Below are 15,747 nucleotides of genomic sequence, written 5' to 3'. Positions count from 1 at the left end.
TCTCAGAAATGGCTTTAGGAGCCTGTGAATACCAGCTAACGTCTCAGTCCCTGTGAGAAACATTACATGCAATTTAATATTTAAAACCCTAGGTGAGTAGAATGGAAAAATTGTAATTTTCATTTGGAGGAAAAAAAATCGAAGAGCCAAAATTCTTTCAAGAATGTTTCTGGTTGTCTGCACATATGATTAGCTAACATATTAAAATAGACAATGCCCTGCATAACACTGTGCATCTGTAAGTGGCATGAGTAAGAATATAGAACATTTATAGAACATTTAGCACTGACACAGCAACACAAACACATAATGTAGGTCACTAGACCCATTTTAAGAATAATAATTTTTAAACTAACTATGTAGATCTTGGCTTTTTTTTTTTTTTTTTAATTATTTCTTATTTTTCTCAAATAATCAGAATATGGTTCATAAATTCAGCACCTATATCCAAACTTCTTGGTGATCCTTATAAAACCACTGGACTGTTTCTGAGTTTCCAGAATAAATCAGGTTCTTTGGCCATGATTAGGACACGGCTGGTTAAAAACAGACTGGAATTTCAGTGCTAGCTTCTTTGATGAATTTTGCATTTTATATAATGGCTATTTATCTTTAAATCTATAAATGATGATTTTTGCCTTGATCTTGGAACAAAACTGCTGGAAGATGGTGTAGGTTTGAGAACCTTGAATGAAAGGATTCACCTCCTCATAGCACTTCCCATATTTTGCAGTCCCTGGGGTGTGGTAGAATTTGGAAGTCAGTCAACATTGCCTGCTGGTTAGGCTTTTGTAGCTCTTGCCAGCCTTCACAGATACCAACATTTAGCTGTCATCACCCTTCACACAGAACAGGTGACTGCTGAGGGTTGCCAATGCCCCTGCAGGGAGTGAGTCCCTGTCACACTGCACAAACAACCTGACAAAAGAGCATTTGGAAGAATCATGAAGATCTGGACAGGAAGGTGGGATCACTGATGTACCTTTTCTTTGTCTCAAACACACAAGCATTTTTACTTCTTTTAAAAATAATACATTCTTAATGATTTTGCTTTGCTTTAGGTATAAATAATTAAGGGATATTTTTACCTCTTACCTCTAGCTGTTTTCTGATACACGAAATCATTCCAAATGTCATGACAAATTATTGCAAGAGAAACATTTATATCACAGAAAGTTTTAGAACTATTAAGATGTGACAATTAGGCATTTTTATTTCCTAAGCTAGGAAAATACTTTTTAACTAGGAAATACATTTTAATGAGAACAGTCTTTCCAAATGCATGTGAAAATTGAGCAAGACAAAATTTTGGTTTTGCCATGCACCATGTGGCACCGACTTCATGCTGTCCTGTGTGCAGGTGCAAAAATATGAGTCATGAAGGCAATTCACTGACAGCCACACTCAGACTCTCACACTGGCAGTGTAAGAATAAGGGGAATGAAATGTGAATAGTAAGGCAAAGCTAGCCCGAGATAGCTATAATGAGCAAAGAATATGAACATCTTGGTTAAAACAAAACTGGTTCTGTGAGTTTGGGAACGTAACAACAATATAACTGTGAGACCATCTGCCATTTTGGCTTCAGACAATGCTGCAGGCCATTACAAAAATGGAAATATGACTCCTGAAAAAGCCAACTTGTTGAACAACATAGGAAGGTGTTATTTGAAACTGGTAATATTACTGACATTTCCACTAAGAGTCTTGAAGAAAGAGAATGAATTTGAATAGAAGTGGACTGTGACTTCCTGACCACTTGTATTGCTCCAATGTTTAGTAATGCTAAAGAATCTATTTCTTCATCATGAACCTTCAGCAAAACAAGATAGGCCAAAACATATGGCATTTCATGAGAGTATTACATCTGCCTGTAGTCTCCACTCTAAAGTGAGCTGTTGTGGTAGTCTGTTATTTTACAGTTTGTTCTTCTATAGTATGTTTTAATATTCCTTGTTATAAGTTTGTAATGGTTCAGTCTATGTACCCCATTTGGCTTCCCTAACGGGTCAGTCCTGAGTTGTTTCCACAGTTTTCCCTGCCAAAATGTATGTCAATCCACGTGTCAATCCACCTGTATACCTCCCATGTTCCCTCGTCTTACCCCTGTCTGTCAAAGATAGCACACTCCTTTGGTTCTGGAGTGTTCCCTGTCTTTCATCCCTTCCTCGAAGCAGAATTGGGTTGTAAGGTTTGCTCCCTCCCCATGTTGGCTTCTACTGGGGAGCCCTTACCCTGCACCCCTCCCCTAATGCCCTCCTGTTGGTCAAAGGTTGTGTCCTCCCCGTGTTCCCCCCATCCCTTAAAAGTAGCCCCTTTAGATTCAGATGTGTCATTTGCTCTGCCCCACTTCAGGAATTAAGTCTTTGGACACTCAGACAAGTGTCCTTCCCTTATTCCTCTGCCTCGGTTTCCTCATGCCCTGTGCCTCTGCTGTGCTACCCACGCCGCAGCAATCACCGCCACCCGCGACAGTCTCGGCAGAGACTCAGGGGCAGCCACACGCATCTGCCCTGCGGCCACAAGCGGGACAGCGAGCCGGCGAACCTCCATCCTGTGGCTGCTGAGAGCCAGACACAAGTTGTGACATCTATGCTGGTAGGGGTCAGTCTTGTTGATTTTGTCAGACTAAAGGGCAAATCTTCTTTTGTTCACTGAAAAAGTCTTTTAGAAACTCAGGTGTTCAGTACCAGTGAGAATTGTCCAGCTGCTCTTAGAATCTTGTGATATTTTCAGGTGGATTGGCTGAATCTGCCTGTGTGAAATTGAGAAGTGATGTGATTTACTTACAGTTTTCATCAGATTTAAAAAGAAAGTTATGCCCTAATTCCTTCTGTGGAATCTCTTCTGGGCTCCTGTTTTAGAGACTTCGGCTTTTTACTTTGAGATTATTTAAAGAGAACTATTTTTGCCTCTGAAGCTGATCCTTGACAATGGTGTCTCAATATGTGTGTAACTTCTGCTGCTACCAGAAAAAGTTCTTTCAGATGGAGACTACTGTTACAAAAAGATCCACTGAATTTGTGCTTGATTTGTCCACAGACATTCATGGAACCTTAGAAAGGTTTTGGTTGGAAGAGACCTTGAAGATTGTGTGCTCTAGCGGATTCCAACCTTCCACTAGACTGGGTTGCTCAGAAGCTCCATCCAGCCTGGCCTTGGACACTTCCAGAGGTGGATTGCTCTTTTGTAGAGCATAACCACCAAAATGTTAGGCTAGTGATCAAATACATCAAAAAAACTCCTGGCAAAGTTTTGAAAAGTTTGTATCTTAGATACTCAAAAAAGGCTTCTTAGCACAGGGAAATACAACGGGGTCTTTATATTTAAATCTTGCATTCAGCTAATAGTTGCAAGGCCACAATTTACACCTGTCTGGACATGACTGACATTCTTCTCTATACTCTTTGTGTTGTGTACAGTGAATGTATCAGGGACAGTGAAGACTTGCAGTTAATGTGTTTCTATACAGTATATCATAAATGTTATATAGGTTTAAATTTCCTCTTACCAGTAGCTTTGTTGCTGTGCTGTGAAGTTGAAGGGCACTATAGGTCTGTGTGAAGGACACTTTGCTGAAAATATTTGTTGACTACTCTACACAGCCAAATTGGGTACCCAGACATGTGTGTAACACACCAGCAGGATCTCAACTCTATATTCTGATGGTGCTATTGATAAAGATACTATAGATCAAAGTATGCCTAATTCTGCATACTCATGTACTCACTATTCAGTCTTGTGTCATGGTTGGTTTCTCAATCAATTGAATTTATCTTTGCTGTGATATGTGGACTTGTAATTAATTTTGTAGAATGATGAAATGTTTTGCACAGTGGTTGTAAATAGATTAATTTCCATCTGATTTACTGGTTAAAAGAGAGGAAATAATTGTACTTTAGATATGGAATCACTATGCTAATATTGATTAAGCAGATATATGACTTGTTTCTGAAACCATCTCTGCATTTTTTCATTGTTAAATCTTCCCAAAAATTACATATTGAAATGCATAAATGAATTTTGTCCTTCTTCTTTCTTTACTTCTACTTATGACAGAGACAAAGGTTAAAGATGCAATTTGAACTTAAATGTAGGATTGAAGGATTGCATGAGTCTCCCTGGCATTTCAGCACTTAAGGTGCTTCTATTGTGACCAGTTCCAGTGCTGCATCAGGTGTCCTGTATTTCTAAAAAAGATGGAATGAAAAACATCATACCAGTACTAAGAGCATTTTAACATGAAATGACTGTCTTTGCTCTGCTCCTTGATGTAAGACCAAGGAGCAGGAGGGGATTAGCAACTTCAGCTCTTGACTGCAGTGAAGTAAAAGTGAGAAACTGTGAAACAGATTGTGGCATGAAGCTAATGGAAAGTATGTTGAAAGGGTGAAAGCATAGATGAGGACTGGAGAGCCAAAGTTCTACAGATGTGTTTGAAATATCAGCCATGAAGCATGGCACAAAAATAGGGTCCTAGAGAGCTGCTCTTCTGTAGCAATGTGATGGCTTTTTGTCTCCAGCACATAAAGTCAGTGACAGCTCTAGACAGTGACTTTAGTTTTGATCAAAGCTCAGTGATGATGGGTGGCAATACAAATGGTTATTCTGTAATGACAGTGGGAAATAGAGGTGAAGACACAGACTCAGATCTAGTGACTTGAGAGCAAGGCCAAAGTGATGGGAAGACAGCCAGAGGCCCATGAATAAACATCCTTGACATGCAAGGGAACAATAACAAGACACTTACTAGTGATTATCTTTCTGTGTGTATTGAGGGTTCAGAGCTGCAAATCAGTTGTCATATACACGACCATGAATGCAAATCCTAATAAATTATGCTGTGTGCTATCTCAAAATATGAATAGCGAAACTAAGCTCTTTTTTCAGTTTGATTGCACAAAGAAATGTTTACTGATTGATACACTAACTGCATCATGCCTAAGAAAAGAGGTCTCTACTGTTTTTAAAGAACATCCAACTCTTTATGTGGCAAGGATTTCAGCCTATCATGCATAACTGGTGAGAAGGTAGAGTGTTTTAGACATATATCAGAGGATGTAATAGATTACTTCTTAACTAAACCACAACCACTGTCTCATTTATTGACACCCTACTCCTTGTATAGGAGGCAGCAGCAAGGTTTAACATCTGCAGCCAATAAGAATATTTGGGTTTGTAGTAGGCTTGTGTGGCTAGGTTTTGGTAGCAAGGGGGATACAGGAATGGCTTCTGTGAGAAGCTGCCAGAAACTTCCCCATGTCTGGCAAAGCCACTGCCAGCCAGCTCCAACACCCACCACTGACCATGGCCAAGCCAATTGGGAATCATAGTAATGCCTCTGTGATAACATATTTAAGAAGGAAAAAAAATGATTGTACAGCTGTAATTGTGCTCAGAGAAGAGAGGATTTACAACATGTGAGAGGAACAGCTCTGCAGAAACCAAGGTCGGTGGAGAGGGAGTGGGAGGAGGTGCTCCAGGCACCTAACCCAAGATTCCCCTGTGGCCTGTGGTGCAGAACGCAGTGAAGCAGCTGTGCCCCTGCAGCCATGGAGGTCAGTGGGGATAAAGAGACCCACCTGCAATGGAGGAGATCCATGCTGGGCCAGTGGAAAGAAGGCTGTGGCCCTATGGGAAGCATGTGCTGAAGTAGGCTCCTGGCACAGACCTGCAGGCCTGTGGAGGCAGGAGCCCAGACTGGACCAGGTTTCCTAGCAGCACTTGTAACCCCATAGGGGACCCACTCTGGAGCAGCCTGTGTTTGAAGAGCTGCACCCCATGGAAGGGGAGCCCCTCTGGAACAGTTTGTGAAGAACTGTAACCCATAGCAAGGACTCTGGAGGAGTTCATGCAGTGCTATCTCCCTTGGGAAGGACCTCATACTGGAGCAGGGGAAGGACTCCTCTCCCTGAGGAACAGTGTGTGATGAACTGACCATAACTCCCATCCCCATCTCCCTCTGCCTCCTACAAGGCACAGGAAGGAGGAAGGAGTGGGAGGGAAGGTATTTTAAATATTTTATTTTACTTTTCATTATCTTGCTCTGATTTTGATTGGTTATAATTTCAATTGATTTCCACAGTCAAGTCTGTAAAGCCCATGACAGTAATTGGTGAGGGATCTCTCCCTGCCTTTATCTCAATTCATGAACCTTTTGTTATGTTTTCTCTCCCCTGTCCCATTGTGGAGGAGAGTGACAGAGTATCTCTAGTGGGTGTCTGGCATCCAGCCAGGGTCAAACCACCACAGTCTTTTCCAGTGTAGGACTGGGGTGAGAAGGAAGAAGGGAAACTTCTTGGGAGTATAGACAGAGGCAGGGCACAGAATTACAGTAAAGTTCAAGTATCTCAGGGAAGTTTAGAGTACAAGCTGTTTAGAAAATGGCAAGGATCCATCTGAAATACTTTGAAACAGAGGCCACAGGTGCAGGAAATACTTTTACATTGAGAGGGAAGAAAAGCAAGGCTTTTCTCTGAACCCAAGTTGAGCCTAATCACACAAGCTATCAGAGAAAGTGCAAATAGGAAATCAAAGGACAACACAACGCTGTAGACCTTTAGATTATGTGGTGCAGAAGTTAAGGATGTATTGTCTCAAGGATGAAGCAAAAGTATCTATCCTCACATCTGGACAATTCCATAAAAAGCTCCAAAACTTCCTTGAATTAAGGCAAAATCCCAGAGAAACAGCTAGTGAAAAACAAGAGCAGAGTGAGATGTAAAAATAGTAAATGACAAAGGAATCCCATATCCTGAGGGTAAGACAGGTAGTGATGTTTTAACCCAGATAGCCTTCTGGCAGGTAAATATGAATCCAATTCTTAGACATATTTGATGAAGTGTTAAATCTTCTAATTTTCCATGTCTATATCTGCACTTTTTAGTCAAGGGACCTTAGTGTATCCCTCTGACTAGAAGGGTGAACCTGGAGTTCAGAATAATGCCAGCTGGTCTGTGGCTATAGTTGTTTTTCAGCACTCAGTTTCTTTAGCCCCATCAGGGGTGTATGAGGACACATTCAAATGACACTGTGATTTTCAGTGGACAATGGGAAGACCAACTACATGTGATCAGGATGTTTTTTCTGATTTTAGAATTTGGTTAGGATGAAAGATTAATATCAATCCCTGAGCAGTGTGTGCAGAATATAAGTGAGTTTTGTCATTTGGGATTCTAGGAAAATGGCATAGAAAGTACATGATGGAATAATGTCCAGAGGCAATGGAGACTTTATTTCAAGTGGAGAAAGAAGCGAGGCTTTTTTTTTTTTTTTTTTTTTTGCTTGACTAGCTATATTGGGTGGTTTGTATATAGGTTCTTGGAAGTGGTATCATCACTTCCAGAATAAAGACAAAAAACATCATCACTGCTGATGGTGCCAGATTTTCAAAGCTATATATACTCTGGACAGATGTCTCCAGCAAGGTGAAGGGACTGCATTATATTGATATAATGCTAAGTATACTTTTAAATATAATATTAGCTTTAAGCACAAAGCTATCAGCATGGGAGAAAGCATATTCAGCCATTGAAAGGGTGTCCTCGCCAGCTGGTTGGGAAATTACAAGCCTGACTCAGTATCTACTAAGCAGTTACTTGTCTTTGATGGATGCTTATGTACCCCATCATCCTGGGTAAAGGGTTGTAATTATAAATTAGTGCTGTTGTCCTTCACTCCACAGCTTTTTTCCTTTTCATTGCAAGGTGGCCTTGGGAAGATATTAATACAGATTTTTTTTTTTTTTTACAGATTTGGTGAGAGTGGCATGAAGTATCACCTGATTTCCACAGAGATACAAACCCAGGTATTCTCAGAGCCTCCTTTAATGGGTAATCTACAGTGCTGATGTTTTTGAGGTGAAAGAGGGCAACAATCTCTCTGTCCACTCTGTTTACTCTAAAGCAGATGCCCAAATATTGTCACAGAGAATTTGCATCAGCCTGTGTGGGCCTGATTTTCAAACAAACTCATTCACCCACAGTTGTGACTAAAATAACAGGAAAGAGCAACTGAAAATTTGGCCTCAGTGTGTATTATATTTACAAAGAGAAAAATAATCTCTGCCTTGAGCACAAGAATAACCAAGCATTTGTCATAGCTGATATTAGTGTCTGTGAGCAAGGTAAAAGTGTAAATGGAAAGAGAATGTCTAGTGCCTTGATAAATGAAAATGGAACAAATTGGACATTAAGCAAACACCACATTTTCCCTGAAACTTGGTGGATGGTGAGAAGAGGTCATAAAATTATGAATAACATCAAAGGGCAACAACATGCTGCTACAAAGCAACACATCTATTATACCTTTAAAAATAATCTGCTGCCTTATCTCCTAGGCTCTGTGCATGTTTGGAGGGCTATTTACAGGTTAGAGTTTGCAGTGGATGCCCATGATGCAATATTGCCAGTCTTAATGTTAACAAAACTGTATGGCACATCTCAGGAGTGCCCTGTCTCTGTACTGCTCCTGGGAGCAATAGGTACAGGTGTTGGTCACTGCAGAGTTAAAGCTGCTTTGGCATCTACCCATGCTTTTTTGCTAATGAACCATCTGGCTCAGTACAAGAAGTTGCTCAGCCACAAATCAGCAGTTTTCTTGCAGATGTTTGCTATTCACTGCTTCATAATTCCCTTACTCCCAGTTCTTCCTCCTGCCTCGCACTGCTCTCACTTTGCCATTTATCTCAATTCTTTCTTCAGAGGTAGCTTTGATTGCAAATATACTGGTGTCTGGGACTTGCACTATAATTATGTCTTTCTACATTCAAAACACTACGTTTCAGGATTTTGAAAGTAAAGATTTTCCCTCTTAAAGGAAGGAATGGCATTTTCTGCCGACTGTGCTGAGTTACATTTCTGTCCTGGATGTACCAAGTTGAAAAAGATAAATATCACAACCTACTTTCCTCCTCTTTGAATTCCACTTCAAAAGCTAAGTATTTAAGGTCACGGACATGATGATTTTCATTGCAACAATCATGTCACCATTTTGCTGTAGAAGGAAAAGAAAATGTGCTACATTCCACTACACTTTCGTTATGTATCAACCCATTCACAAATATGTACAAAGGAATCAAAATATGCTCAGGAAATTGTACTTTCCTCTTGAAAACAGGTAAATTATGGGGACTGAAATCTGGACCTTGATGTTGGTGTAGAAGAGAAATTCTGCAAGGGAGAGATAAGTCTTGTGATCTCTACAGCATTTTTATGAACGAAAACATCCTACTTCAATTCTGCCCTTTATTTTCTCTCGGTGATTCCATTCATCTGTATTTTCTTTTACTTACCTCTTCCTTAGCTCTGGGGGTGACATTCCATTTCCTGTGTAATTTATATGAAAATTAACCTTTCACATTGGTGCAAATCCATGTGGGTGGAAATAATATCATCTGTGAATTACCCAGTAACCAGAGGCTTTTGAACAGACCCTGGAAGGCATTCAGTAAAAACTAATTTACCATGCTTTCTGTAATAGCAGATCCTTTCCTAAAGCTGTTCTCCTGAAAGATATTGCTGTACTGACCCAGCATGGATTTTAAGATTTTACAAAAACCTGTTTTTCTAGAAAACTTTCATTTGAAACAAAAATAATAAGAATTTTAAAAACCCAAAACTGTTAGAAAAGTAGGGAAATGTGGAAGAAAACCTAGGGGATTAATCAATATCTGGGTGGGAGACGACAGTGTTTGCAGAAGGTAGCAGCTTCATGAGAGGTTGCTTTTACCTATTTCCTTTCTTCTAGTGAGGAGTGAGTTTAATGGATAGAGTCTCTCCAGATGGGCAATCACAAAACTAACATTTTTATTCTCCTGACAGAAAATTGCATGTCTTTTTCCTAGCATAAAATGACATTTCCCCTAGAAAATACTGATGCTTTTGCATAAGTGGTTTTCCTTGTTAGAGTATTTCTCTGAAGAAGCATTTCTCACTGGTTTTAACAGTCTAGGAAAATTCTTGAGCAAATTCTTCTTTTCACTTACTAATTTTTAGTTAGCATGCTGCTCTGACAGCATAGTGTCTCCCTGGGAAGCTTGGAGAACAGGTGGAGATCATAGTTCTTCTGTCTTCAATGCTACCAGGTTAACATGAGGATAAGAGAAGATTTACAGATACTTTTGATCTGCTATTGACTTTGAAAAAATTTCCAACAATTCATTAGGAATAATAAACCCTTTCTTTGCTCACAGTAATGGCTGAAGGTGCTGGAGGTGCCTGGCCCTCATTTCTACAGGTAGAACTACCTGTTCTGACTGGTATAAAAAGAAATGAACTGAACAAATCACGATCATTGTGTTCTGTCTTTTCATGCCACAACTACAAGAACTTTGGATCTCTTTTCATTAGACTTTGTGCTGTCCAGTAAGCAAAGTCCATCCATGTTCTCTAAAATGCTCAACCTATTGTTAACAACTTTCCTCCCTTAAAATGTGTGTTTCAGCAGCATTTACCCAGTGCATTTTCAGACTCCATTTCAATCTGTTATATTGGACATTTCAGAGATGCCTGTTTCTGGATATTTCTTTACAAAGAGCTGTTAAAAAAAGGTTTCTCCCCCTCTTAAAGTGCTACAGCCTTGTTATTAACAACCATGTGCTGGCCACTGCTCCTTATCATTCTCATGGAGAGTAATTCATCCTCCTAGCAGAGGCTGACAGATGGCCATAATCTCTGTAACGAGAGGGAAGCTATGCAAAAAGACAGTGTGTTAGAACCTGAAAACTGCAGTGAAAGAAAGCATGAGTAGTGATTTATGCTACTGAAAATGATGAAAGCCATAAGTATAGCTAGAATCTTAAATTCTACTCTGTTCTCAGAGAGGTTCTCAGAATTTTTGGTTTTAAATTCCCAGTGATAAACCATAGCATAACTGAATGTGGATGTCAGAAAGGAACCAAGATCCTAAATCTGATATTATTTATTTTTCACATTTATATTTGTATCAGACTCTCAGTATTGCTTAAGTTGATATTTTAAAAATGCTGGTAGTCTTATGCATGAATTTTGTATTTATCAGACTTATACTCAAAGGACCTTGAACTCAATTAAAGAACATTACTCACATAAATTATTTCAGACAACCTCTTTTGCTACTTACTGTCTTTGAATCTTTAAATGTTATCCTTATGTCAAGACAATATCTTGTGAAGTCTGAATTCATTAATGAGGAAGAGCCTATCAGCCATCTGTGAAATACTTGAAGGCAGGTATTTATTGTGGTTTAGGAAAGGTGTTCCCACTGAAACACTCCAAACCATGTGGTGCTTGCTCACTCCCCCTGCCCCCTTCCTCTCCCCATGTGGAGAACTGAAGAGCTGAGTTGGAGGTACAAAAGGTAAAATCATGGGTTGAGAGAAGAAAAATTTACTGGAAATAACAATGAAATATGAAATTAATGTAACAGGAACAATATTAATAAAAGGGTGTACGAGAAAGGCAAACAATTCACACGTGAAGGACTCACCCTGGGGAAACTGGCAATATACAAACTACCACCACACTACCCTGACATGGAAGGGACCCCTTCTCCTGCCCCCAGAAAATGAGGTGAGGTGGTACAGAATAACCTCTGTGTTTACAAAAATTAACACATCCTGGCTAGAACCAGGGCAAATTTCACTATCCTCTAGAAAATCTGAACTGTGTGATGCTTTGGGGTACACAAGTGTTCCCAATGCCCTGTCAAACAATCCCATCAGGTTGCAGCTGATAGGTGACCCCATTTGCTTTCACAAATTGAATTGCTCTTGGATTTCCCTGGGGTTTAGCAGGGAAAGCATCTCTGATAAGGGTTCCTGGGAAGAATAAAGCTTACATGCTGGTATCAGCTCTTCTGCTAGAAGAGAGAAGGAGAAAGGGGAATTTCCTGATTAGGTCCTGAACTTGGAATCAGGCAGTGAAGACATGAGTGTTATTCTGTATGGCCCTGGTTAAAGGGATGGATGGTACTACACAGAGCTTTATTTTCTGTACCCAAACTGAAATCCAACTCAGGCTTCCCTGACATCTTTCTTTCTATAAATTAGTCTTTCTTTGGGGACTAAAACCACTCTTTCTCTCTAGGCATAGCACACCTACTCTGTCAGATGAGGGGGGGGCCTAGGTGGCCTCTATTAAAAATACACAGGCCAGTGTCCCTTTGTAGATGGTGACAGGAAAGTTTAGAGAAGGGTTTCACAGGATTTGTGTGAAATTGTGAATTTTAAGTGGAAACAGAGCCTTGAGCCAGTCAGGCTGTGCAGTGCTAGGAGTATTGTCATCAGGAATGCTGCTAGTGATTCAGTGAAATACTTGTGGCTGCTGTGAAACTAGAGGACACACTTGCATTGTCTAACTTTGGTTTCTGGGATATTAATTTTAGGAATACAGTCATCCCTTTCTAATCACAACAACAGAAATGCACTTGCAAAGGCTTATTCTACACCACTCTCTGATCACTGCCTGTGGCAGAAACTTAATGTTACCAGAATCCTAATTAAATTTCAAGTGAGCCTGGGATGAATCTGGACTGCATTTGAAAGCATGATAAGGAGTAAAGCTGACTTTCCAGACACTTCCAAACTAGCAAATACAAATACACACCTAATATCCTCTAGTTTCCCAGAAAGCAAAACTTGCTACAGTGAGAGCATCAGCTACTGGGAACACATCCACAATTCTCCTGCAGCGCTTGATTTAGATCAATACACCATTACTGATTCCCTGTGACAGCCATACAGGAGCTCTCAAATACCTTCTCTTGTCACAGATTTGAGTTTTCTCATAACTTACATACCTCAGGAGTTATAAGATTTCTACTAGAAGGTGATTTCAGTAGAAAGGGAGATTTACTATACTGGCTCAGGACTGTGGACACTAAGATGGAGTAATTTGCTGGCACGCCAATGAAAGGGAGATAAAATTCACATTTGTGTTGGTTTTCACATGATTTCAACCCAATAAACAACGTCTAAGAAAAAGGAGTAAGAGAGGGATTAAATCTCAGCTTGTTTCAGTTGACAAAGAGAAGGCAGGATCACAGATAAAAACTGTTATACTCTACTGTCTAGTATAAAGTGGAGTTAAAGATTTTTAGATCTTTAGGAAATCACAAAGCAATTTCTTCATATACGTTGAGCAAAGTATGTGTTTAACTGTTATGCTTAACATTGTTTTCACACATTTTGATTTTTTCTTTGACTACTCTGTCTCATTTACTTTTTGCTATTGCAATCATTCTCCTACAAACTGAGGAAGCAAAAATTGCTGGTGACTGGAAGGCTGAACATGGGTAATAAAGGTATGCTCTCTGTACAAATAGGCTAGTGAAGAAGGAAGTATATTTGCTATCGCTGACATTTTGTCAAAGGCTAAAGGCAGCTGCAAATATTATTTATAAGAATACAGAATTCTTCAAAGCTGTTCCTTTCAAATCTTCAGTTGCATTCCTGAGTATTTGAGACAGAGATAAGAGTTCTTCATCTTTGGTTTGAGTTTCTTCTCCCCATTAAGCAAGTTCTTGCACAAGGATGTGCTGCAACCGAGATCTGTCATTTAGAAAAATCTGATGTTTTTAGCTTGCTGAGTTTATCAGTTGTCTTGTGTCATGTCAGACAAACTGTTTAAATGTTTTTCCTCTTGTATTGTTTGATCAGGCAGGTGGAATACTGCTTCAGCTGCTGCTGGTGAGGTTTAGGCAGCTCCCTGAGGAGATGGATGTGCCTGTTCAGGTTGCTCTAGTGCTGTCCATGCCTAGTTCTGCTATTGAAAACAGACTCACCACTTCTACTCATTCAGATCTGTCTTCTTTCTGACTTTAGTAAGTCTTTACCTGCTCTCAGGACCTGGACATACTTCAGTTGATTATACCAAACAGAAATGAAAAAACTCCCAACTGAAAAGACTCTACCTCATCCATTTGTTTTGTGGTTGGTTTCTAGGACAGGTTTGCAAGTGCTCACAGTGAAATGCACATCAAACTGAAAAAGTTTCCCTTTTATGCTACTGAAAGATACCCCAGCCAGTCTGAGGAGCCACACAACTGCTCAGCCAAAAGGTTTGGGGCTTGCACATTTTTACACTTAGCCGACACAGAGGAAACTGACTGGATAGCAATAGCTGGCATTTATCAAGGTTCTCAAAGTATGGTTCAGCCAATGCATATAATGAATAAATAGAATCCCAGAGAAGAAAAATCAGATGTGGAGTAGATGAGAGAGGCATGGCTGGCCTCACACAGATGAATACCCATACTTAGGCATAATCCAATTTGAATTTTGAATTAATTTTCCCTAGATTATGAAGGGCATGAAATTTATCTTGGTTCTGCTGAATACACATATTTTTGATTACTCCTTCTTTGCATGATGCTCATCTTTTAATCCTATAAATCTTTGTTTTATCCTTCCTAGTTTAGTAACTGGATTCTCAGAAGAGGTGGAAAATTGTTTCCTGCATTACTGGAAACTTTTTATTGCATAATTTCTTCTGACACTCTTTGAGGTTTTAGGAAAATAGGTATGCTTGAAGGAACCTGGATACCTCAGTCCTATAGATATAAGATTGCTTTTTAAAGAAACATTCTGCATTTTAAGATTGTCCCCACTAGCAATATTTGATTTTTAAAGACTGCAGAAAGTGGGATTGATGAAAGACCTGCTTAGAATGTGCTGGGAAGTCAGAGAGCCAAAACTATCAAACACTGGAAATTCTGAGAGATGTAAGAATTAGAGGCTTTTATTGTTAGAATAAGTGGCACTCATAGCAATCTGACCTTTTTTTGTGGCAAATATTCTGGAAAACAATATACTGATGAGAAGTCTTCTGTGCTTCTGAGCACAGTGCACAATTACAATGATAGGGAGAATAGAGCTGCTGATTCTGTGAATAACTCGTTTGGAGTTTCATTTCAAGGCACAAGTGACAGTGCAGCCTGTTCTGAGTCCCAGAAGATTTGCAGACATTCAACTTCCTTATACCCCTTTGTCCTACTGAAGTCACCACTGCACAGGGGAGAGTTAATCTTACGGGTAATTTTACACATTTTGTTACATAGCCCAACAGCTCAGACTTATGCAACCTTTCAGACTGGGGACAGGAATTCTTCTAATCCCATATTTAATGCCATCTGTCAACCCCCTGGTGCATGCTTAAGATCAACTTTAGACATTCAAATAACCTCAAAACACACATTTCTTTTCACAGGTTTAAACACATTCACAAGAGATAAGACAAAGTATATTCTCTATTTTCCTCTTGGAAGTGTATTCCCACAACTTGTCCATGTTTCAAATGACTGCTTGTAATGACTGGGTCCTGCTTTGAGGCTGAAGGTTTGCTGGAGAGCTTTTGGGGTTCTTTATTCTATGGTCTTTCTGTCTTTCTTGGTAGGCAACCCCATATTTTCTTTTACCAGCCTAAACTTTAACAAGGACATTTCCCTTCTTACATTATATTCTCCCAATATGTTTTGGACTTTCTTCTTTGAGTGTACTTACATCTCTCTGATCCAAGCTGGTTGATTCTTTAAAAATTTATCTCATATTTCATGTTTTACATCCATGGATGTTTCTTCCAGTCCAACTGTCTTTACAATTCTGGTTTCTAAAACCATGTCAATAAAATCACCGACCTAGAATGTTTTCAGGGAATCCACACCAAAAGTCACCTTTAGTGAAGGACTAAGCACAAGGTTTAGTAAGATGCTGTAGACCTGCTAATATTTTTTCTATTATTAGCCAATAATATTAGTTCCTTTGAATGAACC

This window comes from Vidua macroura, chromosome 1, assembly GCF_024509145.1.
Source record: "Vidua macroura isolate BioBank_ID:100142 chromosome 1, ASM2450914v1, whole genome shotgun sequence".
Taxonomy (NCBI): domain Eukaryota; kingdom Metazoa; phylum Chordata; class Aves; order Passeriformes; family Viduidae; genus Vidua; species Vidua macroura.
The sequence above is the reverse complement of the archived record's forward strand: the minus strand, read 5'-3'. Positions refer to the sequence as shown.